This window comes from Aquarana catesbeiana, linkage group LG02, assembly GCF_042186555.1.
Source record: "Aquarana catesbeiana isolate 2022-GZ linkage group LG02, ASM4218655v1, whole genome shotgun sequence".
Classification (NCBI taxonomy): Eukaryota; Metazoa; Chordata; class Amphibia; order Anura; family Ranidae; genus Aquarana; species Aquarana catesbeiana.
This window is the reverse complement of record NC_133325.1, coordinates 572,376,158-572,402,972: the sequence shown is the minus strand read 5'-3', so window position 1 is coordinate 572,402,972 and position 26,815 is coordinate 572,376,158.

Here is a 26,815-nt window from a genome sequence, read left to right as displayed (position 1 = left end):
GAACGCTACCTGCTTATCCACTACTGGACCACGGCTTGCTCACATTCTGGTGCAACGCTGTAACCTGGCCTAGGCTGTCAAGGCCCAGGCCTAGGGCAGCACTTTGCAGGAAAGCATGGAAAGAGTCCCCGCCGACTTGCTCTACACTGTTAGTGTAGCGCCAGACTTATGGGGCAGACTGGGCAGAGAGGCAAATTAGTTTAGCGCCCCCATAAAGCGGCCATACTGCTTCCAGTATGCATCCGCAACTGTGGGGGGGGGGCGCCGCTTCTAATTTTGACTGTCCTATCATCCTGGACCACAAACTTTCCTCACTGTGCTATATGTTTTCTGCTGCACCGTTGGCATGGTTATATCTTAGTCCTCTCCATAAAATTATCAGAAATTTATGCTTAAAGTAGAACTATAGGCAGCACTTTTTTTTTTCATTTTGGATAGAATAAGGGGGGGTTATAGCCCCTGTCAGTTTATTTTTTACCATCCCTGTCCCATTGCAGAGATTTCTCTTCACTTCCTGCCCCATAGCCAAACAGGAAGTGAGAGGAAATCTATGCAAATTAAGGGAATCCATTTCCCCCCGAGGCCCTCAGAACTATTGTCCCCACTCGAAAAAAACAGGGCGGGTCCTTAACAGCAAGGGGTGTGGCCTTGACAGGAAGGGGTGGGTCCTATTTAAATTAGGGGGTGCATGAGTTTAGTCAGGCCTAGGGCAGCACAAAACCTAAATACACTACTGTTCTGGTGGGGCAATCCTGAGGACCATGACCTGGTACTAACATGCAGCCAAATCTGTCTCCACCTTCAGGAACTCTGGTGAACACCGGTTAGTACTTAGACTATGCACCTCAGGTGAGCCTGTGTCATTCACCAGGGTGACTGCTTGTGTACCTATCCTGCTGGTCGGTGGTAGTTCTGCTACTGCTATAGCAATTGGTCTTATAGCCTGACCCCTGATTGTGACAGAATTACATGTTTAAATATACCACTGGTTTAGCCATTAAAGCTTGAACCATAAAAATTATAAACAAATAAAACCAACTGTCCCCTACGGCAGAAGGGACAAAGACCGCACAATAAGCGGCCACAACATAGAGGAGGAAGGGATGTTTCTTCTTCTGTGGCCATTGATCTGACATCTGTCTTTAATTTTCCCTTGTTCTTATAGGTTCCTTGAGTCACGTGACATTGAACAGAATTTTCCAGAAGAGTGTGAAGTCACATGACAGGTAAGTAACGAATCAAACAAAAAATCAAAAACTGTTAAACTGTCAAACAGAGTCGGTCCTGGATTCTATAGGTAGGGCTTGCTATTGTGCTCCCCCCCACCTTTCATTCTTTAGTGGGACTGCTTTAGCAGTCCCACTATTGTTATTCGATTCTATTTATTTTGTTCCGTACGTTTTTTGGCTCCGTGTAACTTCTGCATACTTTCAGCTATTAAAACCATTCAACTATTAAAATGTTCGTCTCTTTCAGCTGATGATGAGACTTTTTCAACTTTTTTTCTACCATTTATACTTTTTAAAATATTAAGCTTTTTATCACTTTTTTTTAACATTGAAGTCATAGGAGCATGCTTCAGATCCTTAAAATCTTCTTCTGCTCCCAAAAGTTTCAGCTCCTTCATACTTTCACCTACAGACACCAAACAAACTTTAAAATGTTCACAAAATATTCAGCTATCTAGCTATATCTTTTCAGTTTGATATCTTTTACAGTTTTTGTGAAAAAGCTTTTTGTTTAGAGGTCATTTCAGGAAATTTTAGCCATTAATCAGAGTGTACTGTGTTGCTTTGTTGCCATGGTTACCAAAGCTTCTGTTATACACAGGGGGGGGGTGGCTGGAGCATCTCAGCTCTGATTACAGAGCCCAGGGGAGGGGACAGACACACCATGTACTGATTTATAATAGAGGAATATGATGGGGCAGTTTTGATGGGGCAATTATGATGGGGCAGTTTTTATGGTGGCAATATGATGGGGCAGTTTTTATGGTGGCAATAAGATGGGGCAGTTTTGATAGGGCAATTCTGATGGGGCAGTTTTGATGGTGGCAATATGATGGGGCAGTTTTGATGGGGCAGTTTTGATGGTGGCAATATGATGGGGCAGTTTTGATGGGGACAATTTTAATGGAGCAGTTTTAAAGGTGGCAATATGATGGGGCAGTTTTGATAGGGGCATTTTTGATGGTGGCAATATGATGGGGCAGTTTTGATGGGGACAATTTTGATGGGGCAATTCTGATGGGGCAGTTTTGATGGCAATATGATGGGGGCAGTTTTGCTGGGGTCCGTTTTAGCAATACAGCATTCCCATGCATTTTCCCCAGGAAATGCATTTTCTAGTTATAAATAGAATCCTACAATAATTAGTGGGACTGCTTTAGCAGTCCCACTATTGTTATTCGATTTTATTTATTTTTATTCCGTACGTTATTTGGCTCTGCGTAACTTCTGCATACTTTCAGCTATTAAAACCATCCAACTATTAAAATGTTCGTCTCTTTCAGCTGATGATGGGACTTTTTCAACTTTTTTTCTACCATTTATACTTTTTAAAATATTAAGCTTTTTATCACTTTTTTAACATTGAAGTCAATGGGAGCATGCTTCAGATCCTTAAAATCTTCTTCCGCTCCCAAAAGTTTCAGCTCCTTCATACTTTCACCTACAGACGCCAAACAAACTTTAAAATGTTCACAAAATATTCAGCTATCTGGCTATATCTTTTCAGTTTGATATCTTTTACAGTTTTTGTGAAAAAGCTTTTTGTTTAGAGGTCATTTCAGGAAATTTTAGCCATTAATCAGAGTGTACTGTGTTGCTTTTGTTGCCATGGTTACCAAAGCTTCTGTTATACACAGGGGGGGAGGTGGCTGGAGCATCTCAGCTCTGATTACAGAGCCCAGGGGAGGGGACAGACACACCATGTACTGATTTATAATAGAGGAATATGATGGGGCAGTTTTGATGGTGGCAATTCTGATGGGGCAGTTTTGATGGTGGCAATTCTGATGGGGCAGTTTTGATGGTGGCAATTCTGATGGGGCAGTTTTGATGGCAATATGATGGGGGCAGTTTTGATTGTGGCAATATGATGGGAGTTTTGATGGTGGCAATATGATGGGGCAGTTTTGATGGGGGTAGTTTTGATGGTGGCAATATGATGGGGCAGTTTTGATGGGGCAAATCTGATGGGGCAGTTTTGATGGTGGCAATATGATGGGGCAGTTTTGATAGGGCATGTCATGAACAGGTGTGACCAGAACCGTGTGATCTGCGACAGAGGACACCCAAACGTATATAAGTGAAAATATAATAATTTATTAAAGAAAGTGAGTAATATAATACAACCAACTCCAATATGACACAGTGCAATAACCAACCACAGACAGAGACCCACAAATAACAACAGATAGATAAGTGCAATAAATGGGAAATACCAGGTTCATAAACAATAGCCAGGCCAGGGTCATACACAGCAGATCAGCAGATGGACAAGGGATGTTCCAGAGACGTAAACGTAAGCCAGGCCAAGGTCATACACAGGGAGATCAGCAGATGGGGGAAGGAACGCAGGACAGGGAGAGGATGGATGGGTCAGACTGCAGGCAGGGATACAAGGTAACAGGTGGGACAGGATAGGGTCCGAGACAGGATCAGGTTCAGGGCACAGGATCAGGATTGCAAGCAGGTCAGGAGGCAATGAAGAAATCAAGGCAAACATGTGAATGTTTGCCGGGTATTTATAGGCCTATGATTGGCCTCAAGTGACACCTGATTGTAGGAGGTACTGTCTGCTCCACACTGCCAGGATCCATCCGCTGGTGGATGCCAGTACTGCGGCCCAAAGATGATATATTATTAACAGGGAAAAGCTCTCCTGACAGTTCCAAACTGCCAGGAGACACCTGCTGGTGGACCTCAGTACTGCATGCCAAATAACAGGTCTTACCAGCGGATGGAACATTTCCTGACAGTACCCCCCCTCAAAGGAGCGACCTCCGGACGCTCCAACCAGCCGTTGCTGGGGAAAGTCCATGGTGTCCAGCTGGGCAGTGGGCACATCAGGCTGGGCAGCGGACAGGAACACTCCAGGCTGGGCAGCGGACAGGAACACTCCAGGCTGGGCAGCGGACAGGAACACTCCAGGCTGGGCAGCGGACAGGAACAACTTGAGCTGGGCAGCAGACAGGAACAACTTGAGCTGGGCAGCAGACAGGAACAACTTGAGCTGGGCAGCAGACAGGAACAACTTGAGCTGGGCAGCAGACAGGAACAACTTGAGCTGGGCAGCAGACAGGAACAACTTGAGCTGTGCAGCAGACGGGAACAACTTGAGCTGGGCAGCGGACGGGAACAACTTGAGCTGGGCAGCGGACGGGAACAACTTGAGCTGGGCAGCGGATGGGAACAACTTGAGCTGGGCAGCGGACGGGAACAACTTGAGCTGGGCAGCAGACGGGAACAACTTGAGCTGGGCAGCAGACGGGAACAACTTGAGCTGGGCAGCAGACGGGAACAACTTGAGCTGGGCAGCAGACGGGAACAACTTGAGCTGGGCAGCAGACGGGAACAACTTGAGCTGGGCAGCAGACGGGAACAACTTGAGCTGGGCAGCAGACGGGAACAACTTGAGCTGGGCAGCAGACGGGAACAACTTGAGCTGGGCAGCAGACGGGAACAACTTGAGCTGGGCAGCAGGCTCCGGGTCATCGAGCTGGGCAGCAGGCTCCGGGTCATCGAGCTGGGCAGCAGGCTCCGGGTCTTCGAGCTGGGCAGCAGGCTCCGGGTCATCGAGCTGGGCAGCAGGCTCCGGGTCATCGAGCTGGGCAGCAGGCTCCGGGTCATCGAGCTGGGCAGCAGGCTCCGGGTCATCGAGCTGGGAAGCAGGCTCCGGATCATCGAGCTGGGCAGCAGGCTCCGGGTCATCGAGCTGGGCAGCAGGCTCCGGGTCATCGAGCTGGGCAGCAGGCTCCGGGTCTTCAAGCTGGGCAGCTGGCATGGGCACTTCAAGCTGGGCAGCTGGCATGGGCACTTCAAGCTGGGCAGCTGGCATGGGCACTTCAAGCTGGGCAGCTGGCATGGGCACTTCAAGCTGGGCAGCTGGCATGGGCACTTCAAGCTGGGCAGCTGGCATGGGCACTTCAAGCTGGGCAGCCGGCACCGAGACATCAGGCTGGAGGGCAGACACCCGGACATCAGGCTGGAGGGCAGACACCCAGACATCAGGCTGGAGGACAGACACCCGGACATCAGGCTGGAGGGCAGACACCCGGACATCAGGCTGGAGGGCAGACACCCGGACATCAGGCTGGGAGGCTGGCACATCCGACTGGGAAGCTGGCACATCCGACTGGGAAGCTGGCACATCTGACTGGGAAGCGGGAGCAGGTTGGGTTACTGGCAGGATTGTATGAGTGGGGAAGAACTTCCGTTTCTTCTTTGGCTTAACTGCTGGAGATCTGTAGGTGGCTGTAGGACTGTAGACAGGAGGTGAGGCATACTGAAAGGAAGGGCTGGGATATGGCAAGGAAGGGGGAACAGCAGCCAGAGGGAGTTCTTGTGGGGAAGTTGCAGATATTAGAGAAGAGGTAGGTGGGTTAAAGGCAGGATAGGTACAGGAAGTAGAAACAGGGCGTTGATACTTGGTGGGGAGCAGGGTATATTGGGCTGTAGCTGAGGTTGCCATGAGCGATGGGGGAATAGATTCTTGGGAAGGCAGGTGATTAATGGCAGGGCTGGGTTGTTGTGGCTTGGCTAAATTAAGGAGATCTGACCATGCCTGTAGCACAGGATGAACAAACATTGATTCACACACAGCCTGATTAACCAGCGATTGCACTGAATGGATGCAATCAGACAACACCTGCTGTGAACAAGAGGCATAACGTTCCATGAAAAAGGCTGGGTCATCCTCTAATAACCACACCAGAGACTCAACCTGATCAAAACTGAAGGGGGGAGAAAAATCATCCCTGCCCTCTGGAGTACTGGACAAGGCTAGCTCTGCACACAGCTGGATCAGAGGCTGAACATTTTCAAATAGCAATCTACCCTGATCAACCAGAGAATGGGCCAGACGGATACACTCCAGGAGCTGATCCCTGGCCCACTCTTTCAATACCAGACGACAGTAATTGTTATCCTCCAACACCAGTTAGGCAAGGAGAACAACTGTTTCTGATTGCATTTTAATAGCACTACAATGGTTCCTTTGCGCAGTCACTTCTGGTCAGAGATGGCCTTGATTTACTGTCATGAACAGGTGTGACCAGAACCGTATGATCTGCGACAGAGGACACCCAAACGTATATAAGTGAAAATATAATAATTTATTAAAGAAAGTGAGTAATATAATACAACCAACTCCAATATGACACAGTGCAATAACCAACCACAGACAGAGACCCACAAATAACAACAGATAGATAAGTGCAATAAATGGGAAATACCAGGTTCATAAACAATAGCCAGGCCAGGGTCATACACAGCAGATCAGCAGATGGACAAGGGATGTTCCAGAGACGTAAACGTAAGCCAAGCCAAGGTCATACACAGGGAGATCAGCAGATGGGGGAAGGAACGCAGGACAGGGAGAGGATGGATGGGTCAGACTGCAGGCAGGGATACAAGGTAACAGGTGGGACAGGATAGGGTCCGAGACAGGATCAGGTTCAGGGCACAGGATCAGGATTGCAAGCAGGTCAGGAGGCAATGAAGAAATCAAGGCAAACATGTGAATGTTTGCCGTGTATTTATAGGCCTATGATTGGCCTCAAGTGACACCTGATTGTAGGAGGTACTGTCTGCTCCACACTGCCAGGATCCATCCGCTGGTGGATGCCAGTACTGCGGCCCAAAGATGATATATTATTAACAGGGAAAAGCTCTCCTGACAGTTCCAAACTGCCAGGAGACACCTGCTGGTGGACCTCAGTACTGCATGCCAAATAACAGGTCTTACCAGCGGATGGAACATTTCCTGACAGGGCAATTCTGATGGGGCAGTTTTGATGGGGCAATTCTGATGGGGCAGTTTTGATGGTGGCAATATGATGGGGCAGTTTTGATGGGGCAATTCTGATGGGGCAGTTTTGATGGTGGCAATATGATGGGGCAGTTTTGATGGGGACAATTTTGATTGGGCAATTTTGATGGGGGGCCGTTTTTAGCAATTCAGCTATAAAGCATTCCCACGCATTTTCCCCAGGAAATGCATTTTCTAGTTTACCCCTGAAAGCTTCATAAAGGAAAGCTATAATGATTTGGGGTCAGTTTTATTGATTTTTAAAAATTTTATATTCTGGTATCACAGAATATTCTGGGTTTTCTACAGAGAGTACAGCGGAAGTGGTTTAATTTCAGGATCTCTGTCTGTGATTGAAAATCTGTAGGGCACCTTTGAGCACAGCAAGGAAGGAGGGGAATGAGTCGCTCCTTTCATAATATTTCATACAGTTATATGTATATATTTATTTAGGTTCAACTATTGAGCTCTGTAAAAACCACGCTATTTTCAGTAAAGCATTTGTGAGAACCCTGGAGCTCCACCGGGATGACAATAATGAATAAAGAAAATATTTGCAAAGCCGCTATACATTCCTGTTAGCCTTTTCAGAATACTATACCTTAAACTGAATAACATAAATGGAAATATTCCCTATTGCCCTCTCTATTCTTGACCAGCCCCCCTCACAGTCTGCAGATTAACCTTCCCCTGCAGGATTCCCCACACCAAGAGAACATTAATCTATGTTCCTTGTTTGACAGCTAGTTGCTGAAATGGTGTGCACCTGCCAGCTGTCAGACCTGCCTGTCATTTACAGCTCTGGTCTTTCCTAAGAATTGGAAACCAAAGTCATCCATAAAATATTAATATTATGCAGGTTGTAAGCTCATTCAAAAAATTAACTTTAAATCTATAGAAGACAGTTCAGCCTAAAAATGACAGTGTACCTTTGTTTAACCACTTCTCGTTCACAATCTGTAGATACCTTTAGCAACTGTAAATTTGGCCTGGAAATCTATGTTTTAATGACCCCTTGTCATGAAAAGGTTCATATTGTTATTAAACAGATATAACAAAATGATTGCAATAGTATACAGTACCAAGTGCGCCACCCTTTGGGCTCCTTCTACTAATCTCGTGTTTATCTCGTGTTAGTAGAAGTTTTGTGCTTTTCAGCTCGTTACTGCTCCTCAGTATGTGTTTGTGAATTCGTATCTGTTTTTCAGTGCGTTCTTGTCTGCTCGTTTATGATTTTAAGCTCCTCTTCTCAGGCCTTTCTGATTTTCAGTGAGTTCTGTTAGATCGTTCTGACCAGCCGACCATTTTGAAGCCATGTTGCAGGTACATACTCGTCGTAGAGTTCGTGCTGTGCAGGGGCTTAATGTTGGGGTTCTTACTTTGACCCAAGTCCAGTCCATGAACAGGGCGAGTCGGAGTTCATGGACGAAGAATTGGTTGCTCCAGTGTGACCAATTCTCTCACATGCCTTTGTTGCGTAGTTCAAGGGCCTGCCTGAATACTTTCAAATGGTACTGTTTAAAGTTTTGTTCTCCTATTATCTTGATTAGGGATGAGCTTCGAGTTCGAGTCGAACTCATGTTCGACTCGAACATTAGCTGTTCGCAAGTTCGCTGAACAGCGAACAATTTGGGGTGTTCGCGGCAAATTCGAATGCCGCAGAACACCCTTTAAAAGTCTATAGGAGAAATCAAAAGTGCTAATTTTAAAGGCTTATATGCAAGTTATTGTCATAAAAAGTGTTTGGGGACCCGGGTCCTGCCCCAGGGGACATGGATCAATGCAAAAAAAAGTTTTAAAAATGGCCGTTTTTTCAGGAGCAGTGATTTTAATAATGCTTAAAGTCAAACAATAAAAGTGTAATATCCCTTTAAATTTCGTAGCTGGGTGGTGTCTATCGTATGCCTGTAAAGGGGCGCATGTTTCCCGTGTTTAGAACAGTCTGACAGCAAAATTACATTTGGAAGGAAAAAACCCATTTAAAACTACCCACGGCTATTGCATTGCCGACAATACACATAGAAGTTCATTGATAAAAACGGCATGGGAATTCCCCAAAGGGAAACCACGAACCAAAATAAAAAAAAAAAAATGATGTGGGAGTCCCCCTAAATTCCATACCAGGCCCTTCAGGTCTGGTATGGACATTAAGGGGAACCCCGGCCAAAATTTTTTTTAAAAAATGACGTGGGGTTCCCCCTAAATTCCATACCAGACCCTTCAGGTCTGGTATGGATTTTAAGGGGAACCCCGCGCCAAAAAAAAAAAAAAAAAAGGGCGTGGGGTCCCCCCAAAAATCCATACCAGACCCTTATCCGAGCACGCAACCTGGCAGGCCGCAGGAAAAGAGTGGGGGACGAGAGTGCGCCCCCCCCTCCTGAACCGTACCAGGCCACATGCCCTCAACATTGAGAGGGTGCTTTGGGGTAGCCCCCCAAAACACCTTGTCCCCATGTTGATGAGGACAAGGGCCTCATCCCCACAACCCTGGCCGGTGGTTGTGGGGGTCTGCGGGCGGAGGGCTTATCGGAATCTGGAAGCCCCCTTTAACAAGGGGACCCCCAGATCCCGCCCCCCCGTGTGAAATGGTAAGGGGGTACTTACCCCTACCATTTCACTAAAAAACTGTCAAAAATGTTAAAAATGACAAGAGACAGTTTTTGACAATTCCTTTATTTAAATGCTTCTTCTATCTTCCTTCATCTTCTTCTTCTTCTTCTGGTTCTTCTGGCTCTTCTGGTTCTTCCTCCGGCGTTCTCGTCCAGCATCTCCTCCGCTGCGTCTTCTATCTTCTTCTCCTCGGGCCGTTCCGCACCCATGGCATGGGGGGAGGCTCCCGCTCTTCTCTTCATCTTCTTCTTCATCCTCTTCTTTTCTTCCTTCTTCTCTTCTTCTCCGAGGAGAAGAAGATAGAAGACGCCGCGGAGGAGATGCTGGACGAGAACGCCGGAGGAAGAATCAGAAGAACCAGAAGAACCAGAAGAAGAAGAAGAAGATGAAGGAAGATAGAAGAAAGAAGAAGCATTTAAATAAAGGAATTGTCAAAAACTGTCTCTTGTCATTTTTAACATTTTTGACAGTTTTTTAGTGAAATGGTAGGGGTAAGTACCCCCTTACCATTTCACACAGGGGGGGGGCCGGGATCTGGGGGTCCCCTTGTTAAAGGGGGCTTCCAGATTCCGATAAGCCCCCCGCCCGCAGACCCCCACAACCACCGGCCAGGGTTGTGGGGATGAGGCCCTTGTCCTCATCAACATGGGGACAAGGTGTTTTGGGGGGCTACCCCAAAGCACCCTCCCAATGTTGAGGGCATGTGGCCTGGTACGGTTCAGGAGGGGGGGGCCGCACTCTCGTCCCCCACTCTTTTCCTGCGGCCTGCCAGGTTGCGTGCTCGGATAAGGGTCTGGTATGGATTCTTGGGGGGACCCCACGCCGTTTTTTTTTTTTTTGGCGCGGGGTTCCCCTTAAAATCCATACCAGACCTGAAGGGTCTGGTATGGAATTTAGGGGGAACCCCACGTCATTTTTTTTTTTAATTTTGGCCGGGGTTCCCCCTAATATCCATACCAGACCTGAAGGGCCTGGTATGGAATTTAGGGGGACTCCCACGTCATTTTTTTTTTTTAATTTTGGTTCGGGGTTTCCCTGTGGGGAATTCCCATGCCATTTTTATCAATGAACTTCTATGTGTATTGTCGGCAATGCAATAGCCGCGGGTAGTTTTAAATGGGTTTTTTCCTTCCAAATGTCATTTTGCTGTCAGACTGTTCTAAACACGGGAAACATGCGCCCCTTTACAGGCATACTATAGACACCCCCCAGCTACGAAATTTAAAGGGATATTACACTTTTATTGTTTGACTTTAAGCATTATTAAATCACTGCTCCTGAAAAAACGGCCATTTTTAAAACTTATTTTTGCATTGATCCATGTCCCCTGGGGCAGGACCCGGGTCCCCAAACACTTTTTATGACAATAACTTGCATATAAGCCTTTAAAATTAGCACTTTTGATTATTCATGTTCGTGTCCCATAGACTTTAACGGGGTTCGCGTGTTCGAGCAAACTTTTTTCCTGTTCGCATGTTCTGGTGCAAACCGAACAGGGGGGTGTTCGGCTCATCCCTAATCTTGATAGGTAATTGCAGAATGTAAAAATGTGCTTCAATTAGGACAGTGTGTATTCATATTTTTGTATTATTACACTTCTTAATTGTCCAGTGGGCTGCCAATAGTGTAAGCAAGGAGGGGCTGGCCAAAGTAACACATTATGCATTCAGCTCTTAATAAAGTGGAGAGGGTTACCTGTCCAAAACATACCCCCCCTAAAATTTTTTAAATGGGCCATCAGAGGGTCTGATGAATCTGATAAGTGGATCTTATACTTTTTTCTTTAAATACTCCTTAAAATAAATGTTATACTGATGTTGGCCAAGAAATGTTTGTGTCTAATCTGCTTGCAATGTTATGTGCAAAAGTACTATTTTTTTTCTTGTTTGACTCCACAGTTTCCTTCAAACTCACAGGAATGGCAGACTGTGGCATCCCAGTTTGCCCAGCAGTGGGACTTTCCTAACTGTGGAGGGGCAATAGATGGAAAACAAGTCCACATCGTCCCACCCCCCAACTTGGGGTCATACTATTATAACTATAAGGGGTTTAATAGTATTGTGTTGTTGGCGTTGGTGTTGGCGACTTACGAGTTTTTTTATGTGGACATGGGGAAGAATGGCCGGATGTCAAGTGGTGGAGTCATTGCCCAGACAGAGTTCTACAGACGGCTCCAGAATGGTGGCTTGGGCTTGCCACCTGCGGAAGACAATGTGGGTGGTCTTCCATTTGTGTTAGTCGTGATGAAGCATTGGGTTTGGTGAGCATCTGATGAGGCCGTTCCCCACGAGGACCCTCACCCCGGACCAGAGGGTTTTTAACTACCGGCTGGCCAGAGCCAGAAGAGTGGTGGAGAATGCTTTCGGAATAATGGCCAGCCGGTTCCGCCTATTTTTGACACTAATCCACATGGCGGAATATAAACTGAACTATATTGTGCGTGCTTGCTGCATTCTACACAATTATCTATGCAAAAATGCTACAAACTATGTGACCTCAGTTAGGCCTGAGGCCGGATTACCAACGAGTAATTTGACGGCACTTGAAGCTGGCTGTCCTGGCTTGCCACCCCAAAGCGCCACAAAGTGAGACAAAATTAACTTCAGTACTTTGCGTGTAGGGGGGCCATGTGCCAGCCAATGTGTGAAAAAACAAATTTTTATTATAAACGGAACTAATATTTAATTTGATTTACTGCTTGTGTTTCTTTTAGCTGTCTGCTAGGTTCTCCAATGGGCTTTTCTTTTTGGCCATTTACTTCTATAATGCAAACGTAATTTATTTGATACATGAGGTGACAATCACATCTTCAGCTAACTATTAGGTTGTGGGTCTGCTACATACACACATTGTTTTTGTTGTTAATGTATGTAATAATAAAAAATAATCATCCTTTTCAGCACCATGAATACATTTATTTGAGTCCCTAAAATGGCCTGATTTGGTCAAATTTTAGAGTACTGTGTGGGTTATTTACTAAATGCAAATCCACTTTGCACTACAAGTGCACTGCAAGTGCACTTGAAACTGCACTGAAAGTGCCTTGTAGTGCAAAGTGGATTTGCCTTTAGTAAATAACTCCCATTGCCACTGTAAACATCAACTTACTCCAAAAACTGGTATTGAGCATTGAAAGAAGAAGACACACATCGTTGGGTATAAAAGATTTTACTCTGTGCACATTCACATGGGCATTAGAAAAGGGTTTTTTAACAAACTAACATCTTTGGTGTATAACATTTTAATGTTTGACAGTAGAAATATCCTTTTTTTGGTTAAACAGGCATGTTTAAAACCATTAACATACACAACTCAGGAACTTACAAACTTCAACTTTGAAAAATTGAAGGCAATATTCAACATTAGTATGTCAAAACTGTGTTGATCTTGCCTTCATCAGATGGGGTGATGTCACCCCTGTAAAATCCAAATTTTGAAGATGCACACAAATTGGGAGTCAAAATGTGGATTTCCCTCCTGATCCTATGCCTAATGTCAACATGTGCTAGCTCCCACCGTGGGGGATCAATGGACGTGTTTTGGGGGTGTAACTCCTTCCTCTCATCTACTTGAGTTGCGAGGAAGGGATTGCACCCACAAAACACGTACATTGATATGCCGTGATGGCAGATAGCACATGTTGACACACTGGGGGTCATTTACTAAGATGAATGCACTGCGCTGATTCAGACCTTAATTGGTGCGCTGGATAGATCCTTAATCCAGCGTGTGAACCAGCGCACACACAGGAATACCTGCACGCGAGAATGTTTCCAGCGCGATGGGATCGCGCTGGTTCTCGGCGAGGTGCATCTCACGCTCGCTGCAATAGGAAAAATACACCTTCCTATTAAAGCAGCGCAAGAAAAACTGGCATGGGTTCCCCCCTGCGGGTGCATGCCAGGCCCTTCGGTCTGGTATGGATATTAAGGGGAACCCCCTACGCCGAAAAAACGGCGTGGGGATCCCCCCAAATCCATACCAGACCCTTATCCCAGCATGCAGCCCGGCCGGTCAGGAAAGGGGGTGGGGACGAGCGATCGCTCCCCCCTCCTGAACCGTACCTGGCCACATGCCCTCAACATGGGGGACGGGCGCTTTGGGGAAGAGGGGCGCGCTGCAGCCCCCCCACCCCAAAGCACCTTGTCCCCATGTTGATGAGGACAAGGGCCTCTTCCCGACAACCCTGGCCGTTGGTTGTCGGGGTCTGCAGGCGGGGGGCTTATCAGAATCCGGGAGCCCCCTTTAATAAAGGGACCCCCAGATCCTGGCCCCCCACCCTATATGAATGAGTATGAGTACATGGTACCCCTACCCTTTCACCTGAGAGGAAAAAAGTGAAGAGAAGAAAAAAACATACTAGACAGGTTTTTAAAGTAATTTATTAGGCAGCTTCGGGGGTCTTCTTCCAACTTCGGGGGTCTCTTCCGCGCTCTCCGGATCTTCTCCCAGTCTCCGGCTCTTCTCCGCGCTCTCCGGCTCTTCTCCGCGCTCTCCGGCTCTTCTGCCGGGCTCCTCCGCTATCTTCTGCTCTTTTGCCGCTCTTTTGCTAGCGGAGCTGTCTGGTTCTTCTGTTGCTGTCCGGTTCGTTTCTGCTCCGGTTCTTCTGCCAGGCTCCCCGCTATCTTCTTCCAGCTCTTTTGCTAGCGGTGGCCCGGTCGTCTTGTTCTTCTTCTTCTTAGTCTTCTCTTCTCTTCTCTTTTGAGTGTTTCTGCAGTGCTTTTTACGGTGCTTGCCGTGTTTTTGGACCGGCGTTTTTACCGTGATTTTTCTGAGATTTGCTTTTTTTCTTTTTTTTTACACTGTATATAGCCAGTTGCTAAGGAGGGGGCCAGGAAGCCAGCTGCCACGTCCTTAACAACCAATGAGTCATCAGCTGACTTCCCGCTCAATGTAAAAAAAAAAAAAAAATGCCGGCTAAAAAACAAACAGCGTGGGGTCCCCCCCAGGTCCATACCAGGCCCTTGGGTCTAGTATGGATTCGGAGGGGACCCCCATGCCAAAATTAAAAAAAAAAAATGGTGTGGGGGTCCCCCCAAAATCCATACCAGACCCTTATCCGAGCACGCAGCCCGGCAGGTCAGGAAAGGGAGGGGACGAGCGAGCGCCCCCCCTCCTGAACCATACCAGGCCGCATTCCCTCAACACTGGGGGATGGGTGCTTTGGGGCAGGGGGGGCTCTTCCCGACAACCCTTGCCCGGTGGTTGTCGGGGTCTGCGGGTGGGGGGCTTATCGGAATCTGGAAGCCCCCTTTAACAAGGGGGCCCCTCGATCCCGGCCCCCCACCTTATGTGAATGAGTATGGGGTACATGGTTCCCCTACCCATTCACCTGGGGAAAAAAAGTAGTGTAGTGTTAAAAAATACAGTAGACAGATTTTGACAAGTCTTTTATTATGCAGCTCCGGGGGTCTCTTTTGACTTCTCCACTCTCTTCTCCGCGCTCCCTGGTTCTTCTCCCGTTGTCCTGTGCCTTCTGCCGGGCTCTTCTGCTCTTTTACCCGCTCTTTTGCTAGCTCTTGCCCGGTCTTCGTCGTCTTCTCCCCTCTTCTCTTCTTCTGATGTTGAGTCGTCGCTGTCTCCCGCTGCAATGCCGTGTGCGCTGTGCCCAATGACTTATATAGGCATGGGGCGGGGTCACTGGGTGATGTTATACGGTGACCCTGCCCCCTTATGACGTTACAGCCCGGGGCATGATGGGTCTGTGACGTCACAAGGGGGCGTGGCATTCTGATGATGTAATCCAATTGCCACGCCCCCATTGTTATTTAAGAATGCAGGACATCGGCGCCGACAGATCAGCGGGACACAGCATCGGAGGAAGGTCGTCGGCGGGAGCGGAGAAAGAAGAACACCAGACAAAGAAGACAGAAGAGCGGAAGAAGAAGCAGGGGGAGAAGGAGAAGAGCGGAGGATGAAGATGCGGGAGAAGATGGAGGAAGAAGCGGAGAAGAAGATTTGTGATAAAAGACTTGTCAAAAACTGTCTACTGTATTTTTTAACACTACACTACTTTTTTTACAGGTGAATGGGTAGGGGTACAATGTACCCCATACTCATTCACATGGGGGGGGGATCTGGGGGCCCCCTTGTTAAAGGGGGCTTCCAGATTCCAATAAGCCCCCCGCCCGCAGACCCCGACAACCAAGGCAAGGGTTGTCGGGAAGAGGCCCTTGTCCCCATCAACATGGGGGCAAGGTGCTTTGGGGTGGGGGGCTCAGAGCCCCCCCTTCCCCAAAGCACCCATCCCCCATGTTGAGGGCATGCGGCCTGGTATGGTTCAGGAGGGGGGCGCTCGCTCATCCCCTCCCTTTCCACGCCGGGCTGCGTGCTCGGATAAGGGTCTGGTATGGATTTTGGGGGGACCTCCACGCCATTTTTTTTTACAATTTTGGTATGGGGGTCCCCTCCGAATCCATACTAGACCCAAGGGCCTGGTATGGACCTGGGGGAAACCCCACGCTGTTTTTTTTCACAATTTTTTTTTTTAGCCGGCATTTTTTTTTTTACATTGAGTGGGAAGTCAGCTGACAGCTGATGACTCATAGGTTGTTAAGGACGCGGCGGCCGGCTTCCCGGCCCCCTTCTTAACAACCAGCTATATACAGTGTAAAAAAAAAAAGAAATAAAAAAATGCAAATCCAGGTAAAAACGCTGTACTTGCATTTTGGATGCAGGTCCATTGAAATCTATTACAAGCAAAACGCTGCATTTTGCGGGAAAAAAGACCCTTTCCAAAAATGCAGAGGCACAAAAATGCAGTGATGTGAACATGTTCCATAGGAACCCATGTTAAAAAAATTCCCATGCATTTCTGCAAAATGCATTAAAAAACGCATTAGTGTGAATAGCGCTTAAGGCCCTTTTCACACTGGGGCAGGGGGGCGTTTGCGGTAAAGCGTCGCTATTTTTAGCGCTGCTTTACTGTCGTTTTAGCGGCGTTATTCGGCTTGCTAGCGGGGCGGTTTTAACCCCCCCACAGGGTGGTTTTAACCCCTCTGCTAGCGGCCGAAAAGGGGTTAAATCCGCCCGCAAAACGCAGCTGGATCGGCATTTTGCCGGCGGTATCACAGCGCTGCCCCATTGATTTTAATGGAGAGGAGCAGTGAGTTCACCGCTTCAAAGAAGCTGCTGGCAGGACTTTTTGTGATGCCCTGCCAGCGCACCACTCCAGTGTGAAAGCCCTCACTGGAGTGAATGGAGCCGCTTCTTTAGGGCGTTTTTCAGGCGCTATTTTTAGTGCCGTAGCGCCTAAAAATGCCCCAGTGTGAAAGGGGCCTAAAAAAAGTCCTGCTAGCAGCATCTTTGGAGCGGTGTATAAACCGCTCCTGCCCATTGAAATCAATGGGACAGCGCGGCAATACCGCCGGCAAAACGCCGCTGTGGTGGTGTTTTGCGGGCGGATTTAACCCCTTTTCGGCCGCTAGCGGCGGAATACCGCCGGTAAAGCAGCGCAAAAAATAGCGCAGTTTTAACGCTGCCGCCCACACCGCCCCAGTGTGAAAGGGGCCTAAGGCTCCCCTCACATTGACGGACCTTTCAGGTCCACCTCGGACCTGAACGGACACTCCATAGACCTCTATGGAGGGTCGGATGTCAGTGGTGACATGTTCGCTGACATCCGACCCACTCCAATCCTAAAAAGTGTAACGGAGGAAAAACCTATTTTTCCATCCATCTGCGGATTGGATCGGGTGACGACGGACTCTACGGTCCGTCATCATCCGATCCTCTGCTCAGCGGGGGAGCGATCCCCCGCTGAGCAGAGCGGGCTCCGTACACAAAGTCCCATCGTGTGTATGAGGCTTAAACACCAGAAATTCAAGTTTTCATATCTTTAAAGGTCACCATACACTGGCCAATCAGTTAGATCTTCCATAAATTAGATTCAGTGCAAGAGCCTGTTTGATTTTCTACAATTCGAAGTAATTCTTACAGTGCATCTTCCTATTACCGCTTTAGCCTAATGCTCTCTTTCCACTATTTCAACCCCAAAGTTGCGTGATTTACAATGTGATTTTTCGGCTTGTTTTCCACTATTGCAACTTGTCATGCCACTAGGGACTGAAAAGTTGCATCACAAGTTCTACCCAATGATTTACAATGAGTACCGTTCATATGTGTGCGACTTCAAGTCGCAGCAACTTCAAAGTAGTCCCTTCACTACTTTGGTCCCACTTTGATGCGACTTGAGGTCCATAGACCTCAAAAATACACAGGCATTGCTTCAAGTTTTGGCAAAAAGTTGCGGGAAACTCGTGGAAAAAAACACGCAACTTTGGGCTTGCAATAGTGGAAAACGAGCCTTAATGCCGTGTCATGCAACTAATTCAAAACATCTGAGAAAAAGTCGCACTGAAGTTGGAATAAAGTAGCGCAAGAACTTTTTTTGGAGTTGCACCAATTAGAACGGTGGAACATTGAAATACATGTGTTTTAAATTGTCCTGCGACTTCACATGTGTCAAGTTGCACAACAACTCGCAGTAGTGGAAAGAGAGCCTAAGGCCACTTGGGACTGAAAAGTTGCATCACAAGTTGTACCCCATGATTTACAATGAGTACCGTTCATATGTGTGCGACTTGCTAACGCACATGCTGTATACACAGCGGGCTCACATCTTTATTACAGAAATCCATATTTGGCATGGGAATTAACCACTTGCTTACTGGGAACTTAAACCCCCCTGCTGTCCTGACCAATTTCCAGTGCTGATGCATTTTGAATGACAATTGCGCGGTCATACTTAGCCAAATGTTTATTTTTTTTTTAAGTTCCCACAAATAGAGCATTCTTTTGGTGGTATTTGATCACCTGTGTGGTTTTTTCTTTTGTTCAAACAAAAGAAAAGACAGATTTTTATAAATAATTTTGTATATTTTTGGATATTTTGATATTAAAATTTGCAAACAGGTAATTTTTCTCCTTCATTGATGTACGCTGATGAGGCGGCACTGATTGGTTACACTGATAGGCAGCACTGCTTGGGATCACTGGTGGGCATTGATAGGTGGCACTGGAAGGGGGTACTGGTGGGCACAGATGAGGCAGAATTGCCTCTTTGGGACCAATGTCCCTTGCACCTAAGCTAGTGATCAGCTTTTACTGTTATCCTCATGCTGTCAGCGTGAGGAGAAAAAATAAACAGATCGGCCCTTACTTCGATCTGTGATCACCTGAGTCTCAGTGACTCAGTACGCGGGCAGCAGGGATCATACGGGGAGCCCGTCCTATGACAGCCTCCCAGAAATTTAGGTCCACGCTGTGGCCGTCATTTGGCTATAGCACAGACACCAAGTGGTTAGTAGAAAAACAGATGCAGATTTCTAGGACTGGCCAAAAATAATGTTTAGAGTCAAAGGCAACTGATGACTTTCTATTAAAGGTCTAAATGGACCATTAACATGCATCACAATTGATCTTAGAAATGTGTCTTTGCAAAGTTAAACTCATTAAAATCCTTTCTTATTTTTTCTTGGGCATAGACTGCAGAGGGATTATAAGTTTTGGGGGATGTCTACACCCCTGATAGGGTGAAGACACCTCCCAAATTTTGCCAATTTCTCATTCAAAATTATTCACTTCCTGTCACATAGCCAAACAGGAAGTGAGGGTAAAACCCTACCAATGTATGTCCTTGGGGACACACACTCAATCTAAATAGTTTCCCCATTCGGGAAATTGCACTCTAGCATTTTGCCGTGTACATCCCAAATTATTATGTGTCTTGGGGTTTATTTACTAAAAGGTGAATCCACTTTGCAGTACAAGTGCACTTGCTGGAGATCCGAGGGGGACATGCAAGGAAAAAAAAAAAAAAAAAGCCTCTACATGATTGGATGATAAAATCACCAATGCTACCCCTCTGATTTTCTACACTTGTATTGCAGAAAGCATTTGCCTTTAATAAACATCAAAATACCTAATAATTTGGGGTGTACACAATAGAGTGCAATTTGCATAATGGGGGCACTAGTTAGATTGACCAATATTATTAGGGGTTTACTTTCACTTCCTGTTTGGCTATGTGACAGGAAATGAAGCCAATTTTAAGAAAAGGGACACAAAGCCCAGCCTTTAAAAAAAAATAAAATAAATAATTATCTTGATTTTCCTCAAATGTCCACAATTAGAATAGGATTGGCTTCAGCTTGATTTTAGTTCAGTGCTCTAAATCAGTGCTTCTCAACCCTGTCCTCAAGTACCCCTCCCCCCCCAACAGGCCATGTTTGCAGGTTTTCCTTCATCTTCCACAGGTGCTTTAAATCAAAGTCAGTGGCTTTGTATTTTGGACAGCTATTTTAGATAAGATAAAATTTCCTAAACATGTCCTGTCGGGGGGTACTCGAGGACTGAGGCTGAAAAGCCACTGCTCAAAAAGAAAATTGAATACTTACCACTCTGAAATGTTACTTTCCTGGTCACTAGCCATGGCAGCATACGCACAATCCATGCATGTGCTACCATGAAGGCACCGGGAAAGTAAATTAAAACAAAAAAAATGAAAAAAGGGATTTGTCTAAGACATGCCAATCAGCCTAGTTAAGCTGCAGCTGGGAAATCCGTTGCATGAAAAGAACACACATAAAAGAAAGAATTTGAAACAATTTTATTGGTAAAAAAAAAAAAAAAAAAAAAACACAAAAAACAAACACAGGACTTGAAAAAGAAGCAAAGGAAAGCAAAATACACACATGTATGTTAATTTGAGACACTAACAGAATAGGTTTGACCTTTTTGCAGTGTAAATTAACAGGAGTTAAAAGGAGTACACCCACAAATGGACATCTATTAAGGATTAAAACATTAGGCACAACATCTTGAGAAAGAATTTTAAAAATAAGGCAGCACAGACAGTTAAATCAAAGTGAACAATGTAAAAACAACAAAAATTGCCAACATAAAAAAGATTTCATGGTAAAATAACCACCACCCCAAAAAAACAAACAAAAAACCAACAAACCAAAGTAACAAATAAATTGCATAAAAACACCACACACACAATCTTGGCTCTTTTCAGGGCAAAGTAAAGCTTTCTATCTGCAAGCTTTATATAACATAGGTTTGTGTGCTAATGAGGCAATTGCAAACACATGGACAGTCCATGAAACACACAAAATGCAAGTTCACCCAATGTAGAGACTGAACTTCAAAGTGGGTACACCTGTTAAGGATGTCCTTAAATTACTAACCCGAAAAACACACTCTGAGCATGCCCAGAAACATCCAAGTACAACCCAAATGCAGCTAGCACAAAATAAGCCACCCCACTGTCCAAAATTAAGCACATCATCCAGCATGCACCAAAATTACAGATGGGACAAAACACCCCCCAGTCCAGGGGGGCAACTAAAGAGCCTAACGTGCAAAAGTTATACAACAAATACCATTGCAGTCTAAGGGAACGGACTTGGCAATTTTACTAGTCCCAACTTGGCTGTCTTATCTTCTAGTTATTGGCCTTAAAATGGGTATGGGGCCCAGGTCCCACCCTAAGGGACATATATCAAAGTCAGCAATTGGACAACCCCAAAAACGAAACAAGGAGAAATGCCTTTAAATATGCCAAATTGCTTAAGAGCCAGTTCACACCAATGCAGTCCAGTGCATATTTTATGCATCAAAAATGCATGGAAATTCAGTTATATGGTTTGCAATGGCATAGTTCACACCAGACCTTGCCGTTTCAGTGCGTTCCAGTTCCAGAAAAAAAAGTAGAACATTCTGCATTTTTTCTGCACTGGACTGTACTAGAAAGCTGTAAAATGCATCAAAAACGTACTGTAACGCACTTGTCCTTATATAAGGTTAAGAAAAAATAGGGGGGAAAAAGCACTGGACTGCATCAAAAATGCACCAAAAACGCACTGGAATGCATCAAAAACGTGCATGCAGAAAAGCACCTGGAACACGTCCGGACTGCGTTTCTATGGTGTGAACTGGCCCTAAGGGCCCTAAGGGCCAGATCACACTATAGAAACGCAGTCCAAATGCGTTCCAGGTGCTTTTCTGCATGCACGTTTTTTATGTGTTCCAGTGCGTTTTTAGTGCATTTTTGGTGCAGTCCAGTGCTCCCCCCCTCTTTTTCTTAACCTTAAATAAGGACAAGTGTGTCGCAGTGCGTTTTTGGTGCATTTAGGTGCGTTCCAGTGCATTTTTGATGCATTTTGCAGCGTTCCAGTACAGTCCAGTGCATAAAAAATGCAGCATGTTCTACTTTTTTTGGGGGAACTGGAAACGCACTGGAACTGCAAGCACTGGTGTGAACTATGCCATTGAAAACCATATAACCTACTTTCCGTGCGTTTTTGATGCAGAAAAAAATGCACAGGACTGCATGTGGTGTGAACTAGCCCTTAAGGAATAAAAGTTATTTAAAACTACTCGCGGCTATAATGAAATGTCGCTCCGGCAATACACATAGAAGTTAATTGATAAAAACAGCATTAAGAAAAAAAACAAAATTAAGAAAAAAAAATGTGTGGGGTTCCCCCAAAATTCCATACCAGGCCCTTCAGGTCTGGTATGGATATTAAGGGGAACCCTGCGCCAAAATAAAAAAAACGCGTGGGGGTCCCCCTCGCGATCAATACCAGGCCCTTCAGGTCTGGTCTGGATTTTAAGGGGAACCCCGTGCCAAAATTTAAAAAAAAATGGCGTGGGGTCCCCCTAAAAATCCATACTAGGCCCTTCAGATCTGGCATGGATTTTAAGGGAAACCCGTGCCAAAATTAAAAAAAAAAAATGGCGTGGGGTCCCCCTAAAAATCCATACCAGAACCTTATACGAGCACGCAACCTGGCAGGCCGCAGGAAAAGAGGGGGGATGAGAGAGCACCCCCCCTCCTGAACCGTACCAGGCCACATGCCCTCAACATTGGGAAGGTGCTTTGGGGTCCCCCGCAAAGCACCTTGTCCCCATGTTGATGAGGACAAGGGCCTCATCCCCACAACCCTTGGCCGGTGGTTGTGGGGGTCTGTGGGCGGGGGGCTTATCGGAATCTGGAAGCCCCCTTTAACAAGGGGACCCCCAGATCCCGGCCCTCCCCCCTGTGTGAAATGGTAATGGGGTACAAAAGTACCCCTACCATTTCACTAAAAAACTGTCAAAAATGTTAAAAATGACAAGAGACAGTTTTTGACAATTCCTTTATTTAAATGCTTCTTCTTTCTTCTATCCTCTATCTTCCTTCGGTTTCTTCCTTCATCTTCATCTTCTTCTTCTGGTTCTTCTGGTTCTTCCTCCGGTGTTCTCGTGTGGCATCTTCCTCCGCGGCGGGATGGGAGGCTCTCGCTGTGTGACGCTTCTCGTCTTCTGACGGTTCTTAAATAAGGGAGGGCCACCCAGTGACCCCGCCCCCCTCTGACACACGGGGACTTCCCCGAAGCTTTCCCCATGACGTCAAAGGGGGTGGACAGGGAAGTCCCTGTGCGTCAGAGGGGGCGGGGTGACCGGGTGGCCCGCCCTCCATTATTTAAGAACCATCAGAAGAGGAGAAGCGTCACACAGCGGGAGCCTCCCTCCATGCCATCATGGATGCGGAGCGGCCCGAGGAGAAGACGGGAAGAAGACGCCGCGGAGGAAGATGCTGGACGAGAACACAGGAGGAAGAACCAGAAGAAGAAGATGAAGATGAAGGAGGATACCGAAGGAAGATAGAAGAAAGAAGATAGAAGAAAGAAGATGGAAGAAAGAAGATGGAAAGAAGAAGACTTCAAATAAAGGAATTGTCAAAAACTGTCTATTGTCGTTTTTAACATTTTTGACAGTTTTTTGTGAAATGGTAGGGGTACTTTTGTACCGCCTTACCATTTCACACGGGGGGAGGGCCGGGATCTGGGGGTCCCCTTGTTAAAGGGGCTTCCAGATTCCGATAAGCCCTCCACCCGCAGACCCCCACAACCACCGGCCAAGGGTTGAGGGGATGAGGCCCTTGTCCTCATCAACATGGGGACAAGGTGTTTTGGGGGGCTACCCCAAAGCACCCTCCCAATGTTGAGGGCATGTGGCCTGGTACGGTTCAGGAGGGGGGCACTCTCTCGTCCCCCCCCTCTTTTCCTGCGGCCTGCCAGGTTGCATGCTCGGATAAAGGTCTGGTATGGATTTTTAGGGGAACCCCACGCCATTTATTTTTGGCAAATTTTGGCGCGGGGTTCCCCTTAATATCCATACCAGACCTGAAGGAACCCCACGCATTTTTTTTTTTCTGAATTTTGTTTGTTTCCTTAATTCTGTTTTTATCAATGAACTTTCATGTGTTTTGCCGGACCGACATTTCACTAGAGCCGCACGAAGTGAACCAGCGTTAAAAAAAAAAAAAGTCTAGAGGTGCACCCGTTCAACCTATGCAAATGCTTTTACGTTGCCTGACATTTACTAATATTTTGCCGGCGCAGTGAACCAAACTATTTGAACAAGCGCAAATGCCGTTTGAGCATGCGCAGTGTATAAATTCACCTCCCGCAGTTTAAATGTATTTGCCGGCGCTGCCGGCTTGTTCAGAGAAAGTCACTTTCTCATTTTATTTCGGCCATATTTGTAGCTTGTTTAAATTTGAAGTTAAAGATGCCGTGCACCAGGTCTATAGTGGCGTGCGCCAGGAAGAGAATAGTAAATGGGGGATCACGCTGTGTTACCGGCGCAAATGCTTTGTAAATACGAAAATGTCATTTGCGCATCGGCGTGCGCCCCAAGTCATGGCGCAAATGCTTTGTAAATCAGCCCCACTGTGTGCATCTTGAAAATTTGGCTTTCAAATTACTTTTTTTAAAAATTCTAAAATATAACGACAAACTGTAAAATAATATTTTTAGTTGTTTTAAATTTTGCCTAAAACATCAATGATGTTGTTGAGTCTTTTTTCAACATCATTGATGTTTTCCTTTATTTTCTTTAATTCCCGATTGCACACCATTAACTCCCCAATGAAGACTGCACTTGCACTGGTGAAATGAGTTTCTTATTCCACAACATCCACATCAACTAAAAATAAAAAAACACACCATGTATTATAAATATGCAGGCATACATCTATTACCTGAAGCTGTGGTCTCAGACACTGACCTGTTGCGGTCACTATTTCAACCACTTCCTGAATCTTGTAATCCACATCCTCAGGTTGTTCTTTAGGAGGTGTGGGGTTCCTGGTGTCCTCAGATGTCCAGAGTCTTTTCTCCCCTATGTGAATAAGGTATACTTAGCACACAGATATATGAGGCAAGAAATAAGATTTCCAGAGTTCCAAGCTGAAGACATGATTTTTTCCCTTTATTCAAGCTGGAATACTTTACCTTTTTTGGTAAAGTTTTCCACATGGAGACACCCCCAGTATCCAATGGGGCACCTATGTGGGACACCCTACAAAGGGTGTTCTGGTGTCCCACGCTAGTGCTCCTGCATCCAGATGTGTAAACAGCTGCTGAGTGTCCTCTCCTTACACTGAATCAAGTTCGCATTTCATTCTAGTTACAAACACATTTAGACAACAATGTAATAAACTTCTTAAAATGCAAATAGGCCTGAACAAATGTAGTTAACCTGCATCTGCCAAAAACATTGTATTAGTGGGCGAACAAACGATGTTTACTACGAACGATTACTGTGTCCACGAACTTGAAATTTGCCCTTTTAAACTGTACAACAGTAAAGAAAAGAACATGGAGCAGCACTAAAGTAATAGGAACAATAATAATAGGAACACAGGACAAATACTTACTTTTTTGCAGCACTTTCCTGATCCTCCTGTACTGATCGTGCTCCCTCAATTTCAGGTCTGACCAGCGTTTTCTCAATTTATTCTTGGATCGTCATACCCCAAAATTCCTGTGCAGACTTCTCACAACTTTAGCCATGATCTTGGCCTTTCTCACATTTGGGTTTGGGTACGATCCATACTTCCCATCATAGTCGGCCCTCTTCAAGATGTCCACCATCTCCACCATCTCTACAAAGGCCATATTTGAGGCCTTAAACCTCCTTCTGGATCGGGATGTTTCTGGCTCCGGGCTTTCGTCGTCCTCCTCGTTGCTGCTATTATCATGCACCTGCTCTGTCTCCGCCATGTGCTCTCCCACTGCACCGAAAGAGGAGGGGCAGGGAATATACTAGAAAGAAGGTCAGGGGCAGAGTTACACGCATGCGCAGTGTATATAAAGCATAACACGGGTGCGTCGTATGTATGATCTGTGAGTGGAGGATGGAGTAGCATAAGCGCCGATCGTGCTAACAAAGGTACAATTTTACTTGGGGCATCAGTGGCCTATACTGCTTATAGATAGAGGCCTATATTGGGACAAGATTATCAGAGTTTAGCCTGAAATTAGGGTTTGTCTTGTGTTGTGTCTTGCAGAGAATATGGATAAATTCAATGACCATGATTTCCTCCCCAACTTCATTGATAAATACAGAGAGCTGCCCTGTCTGTGGCAGGTGAAACACCCTTTTTATAATCACAAAATAAAGAGGAAGGCAGTGCTGGATCAACTGTTGGAATTGGTGAAGCCAGTGATTCCCACGGCAGACATCAGCTATTTGAAGTGCAAAATTGGTGGCCTGAGGAGCACATATAATAGGGAGCGCAAGAAGGTCCAGGATTCCATGAGATCAGGAGCAGCAGCAGATGTCCCCAGGCTCTGGTACTATGAAAGACTGCGGTTTTTGTCAGGCCAGACTGAAATCAGGCAATCACTCTCAACCCTTCCTTCCACTCTTACTTCCACCTCAGCTGAGGCTTCCGAAGTCCAACCTGGGCCTTCCACCCAGGAAGAAGTGGAGGAGCCCAGCTTGAACCAGGTATAGCATTGTTCAACATAGTTCTTGACCAAAAAATAATGATGCTAGCTAGATGTTATTATTGATCACTAATTTCAGATTTAACAAAGTGGTTTACATATCAATAGACAGTAGTAGCCAAAAATGATTGGGACAAGAATGAAAAATGCTGGGGTCAGAAGGATAGTCTTTTCTATTTGTTAACATTCAATTTGCAACCGTCATGAGCCCAAAATTGTGTGTGATTGATGACCAAAAAACTAAAACCATGTCCCATTTTCATACACAGGAAAGTCTCAGCCAGGAGGAGGCCGTGGAAAGTGGCAGCCAGGAGGTGGCAGGGGAAAGTGGCAGCCAGGGGGGGCTGTGGAAAGTGGCAGCCAGGAGGTGGTCATGCCCAGTA